Source organism: Haemorhous mexicanus, chromosome 9 (genome assembly GCF_027477595.1).
Source record: "Haemorhous mexicanus isolate bHaeMex1 chromosome 9, bHaeMex1.pri, whole genome shotgun sequence".
Lineage (NCBI taxonomy): Eukaryota > Metazoa > Chordata > Aves > Passeriformes > Fringillidae > Haemorhous > Haemorhous mexicanus.
The window spans coordinates 28,127,516-28,139,630 of NC_082349.1; the positions used below are offsets into that span (position 1 = coordinate 28,127,516).

The following is a 12,115-nucleotide window of genomic DNA, read 5'->3' on the forward strand; positions in this document are numbered from 1 at the left end:
TTTTTAATTGCATTCAGAATATGGTCAGTCGAATGATAGAAAAAACCTGGCAGACAAACCTTCTTGCTCAAAAAGAAAACGGGGGAAGTGTGGAGAGTTTTGTGGAGACGTGGCTTGAAGAGAAGGGACATGATAAAATACAGCTGGTAAAGCAATGGGCCTTTGGTGGGGGGCCTTTGGCAGGGCCAGAGTGTCCTTGAGCAGGAAGTTATACAATAACGGGATGCAGAAGCAGAGACTACCTAATGAGGGGAGAAAACATAGGCATCCTGAGTATCTGATAGCAAAGGCTGAGCTGACCTTTTATAGCGAACCAATAGTGAGCTTTAGTTTTGCAATATGTATGAGCCTTATTATCACTGTTGTAAGAGCATGCATGTTAAATCAATAAATTGAGACTTGTTGATCATCATCGGATGTGTTTGTCTCCCGTTGACTCCGTCACCTCATGTCAGTTTGCAGGAGGCACTTGGCACTGTCAAACGGCCCAAGTTGCCAGTGGTGGCAGCTTGGGTCTGGGAGGCATCTGTCACGAACCGTTCTTATAAACGGGTTTCATGTTGGTTCGTGGATTGATCTCAGGGTGCTAAAAACCAACGCAGCACAGGGGATTTGCCCTAATAATAAAAAGAAATCTACATTTATTAAATGACCATGGTAAAATGCCATGGAGGGATTAATGGAGAGAAAAAGAAAGAGAAAGATATAGAAAAGGGGGGGGGAATATAGCTACCAAAAGTCGAGACAACGCTCTTTGGTCCAGTCCAGTCCAGGATCCACCTGTTACATTGGGGAGATCTCAAATTTTCTAGCTAACTCAGAGGTTTTTAATGTGATAACTCTATTGGAATTTGCGAGGGGGGGAAAAACAGATTCAATAAAGAATATATGTAACAGGTTGTCATGGTCTGAGCCTGGCGAAATGCCAGTGCTTCCATGAGAAAACCTCTTTTCCTGGTATCTACTGTGAGATGTGATCAGAGACAGAGCAGAGCAGGCTCCAACTTACGACTGAAAGAAAAAAAAACTTTATTAACATAAAACTACAGGGAAAAAACACACAGAACACGGGATGAAAACCTTCCAAATTTCCTCCTCCTCCCCCCACCAAATTTCCTAATTTCGTTACCACCCTCTGGATAATCAATTCTCAATTCTTTGAGAAGAGAGGAGTCCCTCTTGCACCACAGACTTCACCCAGGAAACAGTCGAAACTTCTCGTGTTTCTGTGTCACGTGTGGCACCGCCCGGAGAACATTTTGCCATCGTGACCTCTTCCTTCCACGTCCAGTGCTCTCACCACTGCATATGGACCAGAGCTGCTTCTAGGGTTTTTTCCCTTTAAGGATGCTTTGTCCAGTTCCAAAAAAGAGCACAGTCCCTTTCCTTTTGGGACACCTGTCCCCCCCATGTTTCACCCCCTGGGGCTGAGGGGTCTCTTGAACAGAGATCATCTTCCTCTTCTTCTTCTTCGAAGACGGAGGGCACCACCACCACCCTCCTCACCCATCGTCTCTGTTCACACACCTTCACATCACCGCACTCTCCTGGCTCTGAGCCATTGCCTCCCCCTAGGATGCAGTCTCTGTGTCACAGGAACTCAAGGGTTCTGTCCATAGCTATCCAAGAAAAGTCCAGCCAAAAGCCACTCCATCATCTCCTCCCACCTAGAATTCTTCTCAACTTCTCTCAATCTCACCAACTCCAGGAGGAATCAGCATTTGCAAGGTTTCCATCATCCCAAGAAGGGTTAAAAGTCCCAGGCTCTGCCAGTTTGGTTCATGAACTCCCACGGCTGGCTGCCTTGCTGGGCACCCCGCCCTTCTCCTTCACTCCAGCCGCGCTATCACAAGCACAGTCTGCTCTCTCTCTCTTCCTCCGGGGGGGGAATGGGGGATGGCTGCCCGAAGCCCTCGCAGTGCAATGCTCCTCCACCCTTCGGCCCAGGCCTGGCCTACCTCCCTTCGGCCTGGCCTACCTCCCATGGCTCCCCTACCCCCTGCCCAGCTCAGAGCTGGACAGGGGAGAGGTCTCCTCTCGTCCAGAGCCGGAACTCAAAAGGAACTTCCCCTGGGAGTTCACAGCTTTTAACCCCCTGTGTTCTCAGCGGTGTATCTATGCCCTCAGTGGACAAACCAGGTGCCAATATTAAAATCTGGACACCGACTGGCATGACCACACCATCCCAAAAAAACCATTTCCCCTCAAACCATGACACAGGTAGCCCATGTTCTCAGCAGTAAGCGAGAGCCACTGTCTTCTTGGTCCAGTGGTCACAACCTGAAGGCAAACATCTCGTTTTGGTTAGCTTGCCTCCCCCACACACCTCCCCTGGGTTAGGGGTTTCAGTCACAGTCCTTGGAAAGAGCGAGGGGGCCTTTTCACATAGGGGGTTTCACGTCTTGGTCTTAGATGGAGAGGCTTCTCACATTTCAGTCTGTCTGTCACAGTAGTTGCAAACCAGTGAGAAGGGTCTTCTGTGGGGGACCACTCCAAATCTAAGGAGAAGTCCAGCCAGGCCGAGAGGTGGGAACAGCTTCCAAGACTACAGTTGCAAAAAGGGCACAGTGCCCCCCTCTTCTTCTCACTGGGCTCAGTGTAGCATACAGCAAAACTCACCTGTGAAAACAATAGCTTAGCAATGCTCTCAGGCCTCAGGGCCTTCAGCGAGTAACTTTCTCTGACAGAGTCAGAGATTTTAGATTGTGTTCCCCTTGGGATGCCTTTTGCAGTTGCAGTGTGCTTGGAGCTCTGGGCTTTGTGGTGTTCAGTACCCTAGCAGATGACTGGCCACTCAGGGCCACAGGCCCCTGAACAACAGCACTGTCCCTTTTCCCTGGGAAGCAAAACTCAGCAGCCCACGTTCCTGATGTCACTTTACATGTGGCAAACTCATGGGGTGGTGTGTTTTACTGTCTGGGTTTTCTCCTCTGCAAAGCTGCCAGCATCTGACCCCAGCCACAATGACTCCACTGGTTTTAGAACTCACAGCCTTTGGACCAGCAGTGTCTTACCCAATCCACTCTCTCACCACTGAGCCTTTTCAAATGCATTCCACTGCAGTCCTAAAACTCTGCATTTTCATCGAGCATCCCCTTTTGTTCCTGACCCTGACCATAACAATACTCCAAAATATCCTGAAATAGCCTTTAAAAATCCCTTCCAATACTCTGAAAAGCCAAAAATGTTCTAAGAAACCTTGAAGAATCCCCTATATATCCTTAGAAGTTGTGGAAAAATCCGGAAAAAACCTTCTAAGCCTCCAAGCCCCACCTGTTGCTCTCTAACCCTCAGATATCTTCCCTACCTTTTTGCAGTAGATCTTGTTGTCTGCTGAGAGTTCTGTTGTTGTCCTGGTGAGAGGATTGCTGTCTTGTCCCACCAGGAGGGTTCCGCTCTGGTCTCGCTGTTAGGGTTGCTGTGTTGTGCTGCTGTTGGGGGGAAAGGCTGTTGTTAGGGGGGCTGGTTAAACTGAGATTAGGGCTGGGCTGAGCAGTGGTGCAGCTGTACTCTAACTTGCCTCCTAAGCTGTAGCCTGTAGCCCTGATCTCCACTGGACTGTCCAGCCTTCAAGCCCACCCTCTGCCCCCCAGCCCTCAGGCTGTGTCACCCTCAAGCCCCCGCTATGCCCCTCAAGCCCCCTCTTAGCTGCCCCTCAGCTCCTGTGTGTCACCCTTAATCCCTCTCCTTTGCCCCTCAGCCCCCAGCTTCTCTGTGTCACCCTCCAGCTGCCCCTGCCACCCTCAGCATCTCTGTGTGTCACCCACTGTCCCCTCTCCCTGTTCCTCCCTCAGCTCCGAGCACCTGCTAGCCTGAAGCCCCCACAGTGCCCCTCAGCCTCTGTCATGCCCTGAAAGGACCCTAAAAAAACCCTATCAATTCCCGAAAAAAGCCCTAGTTTTTAAAGCGTCCCAAACACCCCACAAAAACCTAAGAATAGCTTCAGAAGGCACTAAAAAATACCCTTTTTAAAAAACCCTCAAACACCCCTAAAAATCCCCAAAGAACCTTAAAAATCCCTAAATAGTCCTAAAAGAGCCCCTAAAAATACCCCAACTGAAGCAGCGAGAGATCTCAGAGGAGGGCTCGACCCTCACAGCCGCCCGGCAAGCTCACAGCACGCTGCTTGCAGTAGGGGGCACTCCCTTAGGCTTGGGTTACCCAGAGAGCGCCTAGGGACGACTGCCCCGCTCTGTGGAGGAGACAGCTCCCTACATAGGACGGGAGACTCGCGGCAGCAATCCAGCCAGGAAAGAGAGGGACTCCAGCTGAGGGCTGAAGCAGCCTTTTATTAACTGGGAAGCCTCAGAAAAGAAAACGAACCTACAGCTGGAGACAAAGCACAAATCCGGCTTACACCAGCCTTTGAGGGGCACCAGAAATGAGGGTGGAGACAGTCCTTGGGCCAATGGGGAGCAGAGAGGGGTTCGGCCTCTGAGGGAGTGACAATGAGGAACATCCAATAAGGGAACATGGGGGGGCAGAAACCTGGCCCCTGAGCCAATCACCCGACGCCCCAGCTGGAACTTTCTAGAGGGAAGGGAGGGGGCGCCGAGTGACAGGCAGGGCACCAGGGAGGAGCCCGGGAAGGATGCATTGAGGGATGGGAGGAGCGGTGTTGATGGGCAGTGAGGAGGAGGGTGGAGTGAGCCAAGGCTGAACCACACCAGATACGGGGGAAAACAGAACAGTCCAACTCATAACTGAGGGGGAACAACTTAACACCCAACAACCCTTAAAATGCCCTGATAAGATCCTAAAAAAACCTAAAAATTCCATCAAATACTCTAGAAATACCTTAGCCCTAAAAAAGTCCTCCACATACCCTCAATAGTCCTTAAAAAGCCCTAAATATTTTAAAATAGTCTTTAAAAAGCTCCAAGTAAACCCAAAACCCCACTAAAATTCAAATTACTAGTAAGAAAGCCCTTAAAACACCCTAAAAAATTCTTTTAAAAACCCTGAAAAAGCCCTAAAGATATCCTAAACATTCCCAGAAAATTCCTAAAATACTCTAGCAAAAAAACCCTAAAATATCCTGTTAAAGCCCTGAAAAAAAACCTAAAAAAAAAGCCCTAAAAACCTGCTCAGCCCCCAAACCCTACCTGTAGCTCTCTAGCCGACAAACATCATCCCTACCTTTTAATTGAGGGAATTGCCTGCAGCTGCTGGGAGGGTTCTGGGGCTGTCCCACCTTTAGGGTTGCTGCCTTGTGCTGCTGTTGGGGAAAACTGGTGACCCAGGGGTGCTGCTTAGGGTGAGCTTCGGGCTGGGGTGAAGGCTGCTGCACCTGTACCCTAACCCTAGCTGGTACCCTGTATCCTATGCACCCCAAACCCTCAGTGTCAGCTCTCCATCTGTCAAGACCCCCTGTCTTTACACCTAAGCCCACAATGTCTGTGTGTCACCCAAAGCCCATGTTCAGGCTCCCACGTGCTGCTGTAGGGAGTCACAGGTGGGCGGTGGGGGGAGTGAGGGATGGGGCAGGGACAGACTGGGGAGGGGTGAAGGGCAGAGTAAGGGACGGAGTAGGGGCAGGAAGAAGAGAGGCAAAGGATGGAGTGAGGCAAGGGGCAGTGGCAGCCTGGTTTTCAGAACCCTCGCAGATGGCAACTCCAGGCCACAGGCCCCTAAACACCAACGCCAGCCCTTTGCCCCAGGAAACAAAACTCACCAGCCTGGGTTCCTGGTGTCACTTTGCAGGAGGCAGTTGGCACTGTCAAAGCAGCCTGAGCTGGCACAGGTGGCAGCTTGGGTCTGGGAGGCATCCTGAGCAATACAGAATTCCAGCAAATTGGGTCAGAGTTTGTGAGCTTGAAGAGCATTCACTAAATGTCTCCCACTGCTGAACAGACAGAGGAGAGAAGTCAGCTTGATGAGGAAATTGAGAGTAAAAGATCACTGAGGAGATTTAGCATAGTTCAGAGGTTGCACTGGAAAGAACCACATTTGCATATGGGAAGCACATTTTTATATATATATATATAAAGTACATTTTTATACATATATAAAAAGTACATATATATATTTCAATTTCTGAGATTGTTGTGGAACCAAGTTTGTTATCTGTCAATATTACACAATTTATAATGAAGATACAGGTGCACAGGCCACCCAGAAGTACCTTCAGGATTCATGCTTGCCTATGAACATCATACTAGTAAAAGAACCAGTTAAGCTGTTCATATTATTTAGAGATAAAAATCAGAGACACATTGTGTGCATTTGTAGTCATAAAATCCACATAAATGTTCCTCAGCTTTGTAGCTGCCAAGTTTCAAACCTATTTAGTAAACGCTGATTTCCTTACAGGAGCCCAGACTGAGCAGGGTACTCCAAGCACATCACTTTAGCTTGCCAGTGCAACCCCCGGCTATCAATCGGGCTTCACCTCGGCTCGGATAAGCCAATAAAGCGGCAGCTGGGAGCGCTGCTGGTCACAGCCTGGTCTGTACAGACATCTAGTGGCCTCTGCTCAAACTCCATCCTTCATCTGCACTGCCACAGCAAAGCCAAGCCCGGTCCTCAGTCGGGCTGCCACACACTCAGAACAAACCTGCGCGACCCCAAGGAGCTGCCAGTTAAATAAGGAAACTCCTCAAATCCCATCCTGCTCTGCTCCCCTGGCACCTTTAGGGAGCCCAGGCCACAAAACAAATTATTTCAAACCAAATGCCCTGGGTGTTTTTGAGCTCAGTTTTTACAGCAAGAGGAGGGAGCACACAGCCTGCGTGATGCACATCTGATAAATATCTGTGCATCCCTGCACACAGGAAAGGCAACAGGTGGCACTGCCCTGATAACACCAAACCTGCCAGCCCAAAATCAAAAGCACAGGAAACCCAAAAAATGGGAGATCTCAGCAAGCACAGCTCCCAGAGTGGCAGGACTGAAGGCATCAATCAGTGATCCAGTGCAGGGACCTCAGCTCTGCTCTTCCCCGTGACCTGCAGGGATTTTCTCCAAGAATTAAACCATGGGGCTGGGACCCTGACAGCTTTAAAGAGTCTATTTCCCTCTGTGGCACTTGAAAGGTCCCCACCACACACCTTAACACCCATTCCACAGGGAAACTGCTGCCTGAGAAAGCTGTGTCCTGCAGGGTATGCCCAAGCATCACCGTGCTCAGCCTGGTCCCACACCCCCACAGCTGTGACTCCTGGCAGCCATCCCCTGCTGGGATGGAGGTGCAGCACTGAACTCACACAGAGCAGGGCAGCTTTGAACACGTTGAGTTCTGACACACCTTGCTGGAAAGCAATATTCACACCATTCTTTGGAGTACCCAAACAAGCATTAATTCAGCCTTAATTTGTGTTTCTACATCTCCACTTTGGAATGAGGACAGCCTGTCTCCCCCAGCAAACTCGGTCTTATTTCAGTCATTTCCACAGGGTGGTGGGGGAAGCAGATGGCAACAACTGAGGGTTCACACTGTTCAGAGTTTACAATCAAACACAGCTGGACACCACCACCAGGCCTCCAGGAGAGGCCAGAGAATCCTGAACTCCCGCTCTTTTGCCAAAGCAAAAATCTCAGGTGAAGAAAAAGCAGGAGAGCTGCCCTGCCCTGGCAGCTGTGTGTGCACACCAGCCCTCTGCACCCACAGCGTGCCTTGGCTTTCTGCAGTTATTTAGAGGGACTATAATCCCAAAATAGAGACAGCCTTCCCACCCTGCTCTGGATATTCCCACTGGGCTTTCCCCCAGGGCATCCACGCCTTGCTGTGCACAGAAACATCCCAGTTGTGACTGTGTGACAGTGACACATCCCAACTGTGACTGTGTGAGATGGTATTTCTCATTGGGACTCAGGTGTTTATTAGTTTTTATCCATGTTACAGCTCACAAACCCTGAGCTCTACAGCACTTTAACAAACAAAAACGGAGCCCCATCTCTCTCTCTCTCCACAAGGTCTTTTAAGGTTGTGAAAAATGCCAATCACTTGTTTTTAAAATTCTAAAAGTTTAATAGTAATAAAATGGTTATAAAAATAGGAATATAATTAGAGGAAGAAAAATTTGGGCAATTTGGATTAGGACAATATGAGACAATAAAAACAAAGAGTTACAGACATCCAGGTACCTGTTTCTGGGCAAAATAAGCCTGAAAAAGGACCCACGTTAACAGAGGATTAACCCTTAAAAGCAACAGCCTGTTGCATATTCATAAACCTCATACATGAGGCATGAATTCCATTCAAACACAGGATTCTGTCTGGGCAGTGTCAGCTTCTTCCTCTGAACCCTGACAGGGTCTTCAGGGCTGAGCAAGGCAGGAAGAAGTTCGTTTCTCCTGAAAATGGGGCAATACATTTTCGTTCTCTGAAAGATTTAGGTGTCCTGTGGCTGCTATTGTGGTGCAAGTACCTCATTCCTCTCTTTTTAAAAAAACTATCTTACATATCATAGTTTCTATTTTAACCTTATGCTATAACCTAAAACTATGCTTAACATGCTACTTAAGAAAATTAATACAGCATCACTTTCTAACACAATATATATAATATTCATTCTAATATTTGTGAAAAGCCAATCATAAAATACACATTTTTCACAAGGATAAATTGTTCAATTAAGAAATTACACCTAAATTATTTTTAGACACGGCTCCTGCAGAGGAAAGGGCTGGAGCACAGGGCAGAACAGCCCTCAAAGGGTTCATAACACCCAGCTCAAAGCAGGGAAGAGAAAAGCCACCCCAGGAGGAATCCCCGCAGAGGTGACTCTTGTCACCCTGTTCTTCTGAGTCTTCTGACGTTTGCATTCTTGTAACAAACTTTCTCACGCACTTTTCTCTAAATAATTATTGTTTTACATTCTTTTATGGAGGAGGAGAAATTTGATGGGCTGTTGGTTTGTCCAGCGTCATTGGAGAGGTGGCACTCTCATCCTCCAACCCACTGTCACTTTTAGAAATCTATAAATGTTGGAGTCAGAAAATAAACTGCCCTTCTTTTACCTCGGAGGTTCCAGCGTCCACGTCATTTTATTTCATGTCCTAGAGCGACAGACCCGGCTCCATCTCCTGAGCACAGTTGAATTTGAGGAGGTGGGTGTAGGAAAGGCATTTTGGGCTGTTCTTGTGAGCCAGGGAAGGCTTTCTGGAGAAAAAGAAAGCCCCGTATCTCTCCTGAGGAAGACACCAAGGCTATCCCCATGACAACGTGATAGAAGAGAGAAAGTTAAAAGATACGGACTCTGGCTGGCTCACAGAGTAACGTGGCTCCTTGCTCACCCATAGAAAACTTTGTTTCTTTCTTATGACCAATGGTTAGTGAATGTGTCTGTTAATTAAATGTAAATATCTTGAAAAACTATAAAGGCAGCTGTCACTGTAATAAATCTCTCTTATGCACCCTTCTGATGGAGCCGTGGTGCTCTGTGCCGTGTCACACTCTATAGCGACCGGTGGGGATTTGGGGAGGAGGGGATTTGAGGACAGGGGATTTGGGGATGCCCTGAGCTGTTGCTGCTGCAGCTCTCGGGAGCTGCCGGGCCCCGTGAGGTCGAGGAGGAGCCGCTCCCAGCGGGGTGAGCGCTCGGTTTCCTGGGGGGCACAGCGTGAGTCACCAGCCCTGCGAGATGTAAAAGCGTGGGCAGGGCAAAAACAATGCAGAGATGCTGCTGGTGATTACAGAGAGGCAGAATCACCGCGAGGATGGGGTTTTTCCTGCTTATCTGCGTGTCTGTAAGGCTGATGGCATCAGCACAGCGTGCAGAGCGGCTGAGACTTTGTTTCATGAATTTCTGTTCCAAAGCTTATAGCAATTACTTTAGAGCAGTCCAAAACACGCTATGAAAAGCTCTGTGTTTGCAAATCAAGTGTAACAATTGCCAGTTTCTAGCTGACCACTTAATGCTGCCATTAAAATAAACAGAGCTTTAGGATGGCACGACAATTTTAAAATTTGCTATTGTGTCTTTACTTTTGACTTCCAAGAAAACTCCAAACTGTTGATTTTAATGACTTGACTAAGCCTCAAGCTTAGTCGAGTGAAGTAATTTTTCCCACATCAAAGATTACACAGGAAGTAAACCTGGAGTTACTCAGCCAATTTGGAAAGGCAGACAGAAAGAGGAAAATCTAGATGAACAATGTGTTTTCCAAAACCTGGTTTCCCTTGATATCCAGGCTTAAAAATCTGCTCACCTCTCTCTTCACCATCCTGGCACTTTCTCTGCCAACTTTTCTGGTTGCTGCTTATTCTTGAATTGTTTGACAGCAGCTTTTCCAGGTCTTAACTGTCCTTTAACAAACTTCTTGGAAATTGATTTAGGCTTTTCTTCCTCATGTCCTTTGTTAAAGACTTTCTGTGGTGGACCTGAATCTATTAACCAACACAAATGAAATTAAAATGCCATCACATAGCTACTGTTGCTTCAAAATAAAAAGAGGCTGGCACCTCTCCTGCTCCTGTGCCATAACTGGTGAACGTCTCCTCTCAAAGTTTGGGGTCCTGTGCTCTGCTCCTTGCAACAAAACTTGCTTGGAAAGGACTGTATTTTTCGGGGAAGCAGTCAAAGCAGGAGGAAGTGAGAGGAGTTTATTGGATTTGCATGGCAAGATTTTGGTAGCAAAACCTTGGTATTAAAATTCTAGTTCAAAATTAAACATTCTTGGGATAAAATAGAGAAAGGTTTTACCCTTACTGGAGAAAGGCCACTGGTGAAAAACAGCCTGATCTGGGTGAGAAATGAAACACCTGGTGATTCATTTCTGAGAAATTCTGATTTACTCATTCTCTACACCTGCATTTCCCTTTCTCCCTGATTGCCTGGCATCCAGAGAGCCCCTTCCCAGGGCTCCTCCAGAGAATCCAGACTCCTTTTTCACAGCTTCCAGCCCAGGGCAGCACAAATGGAGCAGGTTTCATTATGCCAGGTGCCACCTCAGGCACAGCAAGCAATGCCACATTCATTCCCTCACACCCTTGACCACCATCAGCATTTCGGCATTTCCACCATGAGCAGTGTTCACAGAATTACAAATAAAAAAAAAATTACGAAGTAAAAAAAAAAAAAAATCAGAAACAGTGCAAAACCTCAGAAGAAAAAAGCATCACAAGAATCTTACTGTTCTTACAGCAGAACTCCGGCTAGAACAAAGATTTTATACCTTTGGGGAGGATTTTGAAACAGATTAAAGGAAAAACTACTCCCTTTACCAGCCAGTGTGGGAAAGCAAACCACAAATGTGGTTTTCAGATACATATTTAAATGAAGAGTTTTCTGTTATCTTGGAAATAAACACGATGTTGTCCCCCACGCTTGGTGGCAAACAAGCATCCATCCCCTGGCAGCAGAACAAATAACTGAGCCTGGGCAGTTGCAATGCTTTTGCCCAAGCAGGGAGTTTTAGAGCAGGAGAACAGGGCTCTGGAAAGAGAAATGGTGTTTCTCCTGCTTATTTTAAGTCAGTTCGTTTTATACATAAAAATAACAGCTCTGAAACAAAATTCTGCATCTCAGGAGTGGCAGAAACCACCTCAGCACAGGTGAGAGTGTGAGGCAACACAGGATGGAGACAGCACTGCAAGGAGGGAGCCTTCCTCACTCAAAACCTTTCAAAAACATTCCCAGGCACTTATAGGAAGAGAGCTCTCATTATCCACCCTCAGAAGCCCTGGTCAGGCACATTTCCCCTCTGTGGCAGCACAGCCTGGCACTGGGCACAGCTCTGAGCTGTCTGTCAAGGAGATGCTCAGCCTCTGACATGCAAAGAAACCAAGGGGAGAACACAATAATTAAAAAAAATAATAATAATTTCAAAGCAAGTGATGGAGAGGGCTTTTTCCATCCCCCACAGCTCCTCAGTAGACACACAGAGCTTCTTTGCCCTTTTCCAGCCTTGCTGTACAGTGGGGAAGGATAGAAACACACTCAGCTGAGGCACAGCAGGGCAAGACAAGGCACAGGGTGAGTTCAAAGACCCGTTTATGCAGGGGCTGCTGACAAACAGTGCTGGGACAGCCATTCCTTGTGACTCCTGCTCCATGTCCCACGTCCCATGCAGCTGCAGAGCACTCCCAGGCTGCTGCCAGTGCCTGGGACAGCACTGGCCTTCAGCTCAACCCACTCAGCCCTCCTGCCTCCTCATCTCCTTCCACCAGGGT

The 12,115-nt window shown here is 47.8% G+C and overlaps 1 long non-coding RNA gene across 3 annotated transcripts; it reads right to left on the reverse strand.

The window, feature by feature from the left end:
- Positions 1-1,005: 1,005 nt before the first annotated feature.
- Positions 1,006-4,643, reverse strand: LOC132331311 (uncharacterized). 3 transcript variants are annotated; one of them, XR_009487544.1, is made up of 3 exons: positions 4,324-4,643; positions 3,308-3,431; positions 1,006-2,619 (listed from the first exon to the last, which is right to left on the reverse strand). It is a non-coding gene; the product is annotated as an uncharacterized LOC132331311 (long non-coding RNA). The 3 variants fall into 3 exon arrangements; XR_009487546.1 differs by having other exon boundaries at positions 4,162-4,336; XR_009487545.1 differs by lacking the exon at positions 4,324-4,643 and adding an exon at positions 4,052-4,191.
- Between the last annotated feature and the right edge of the window lie 7,472 nt (positions 4,644-12,115).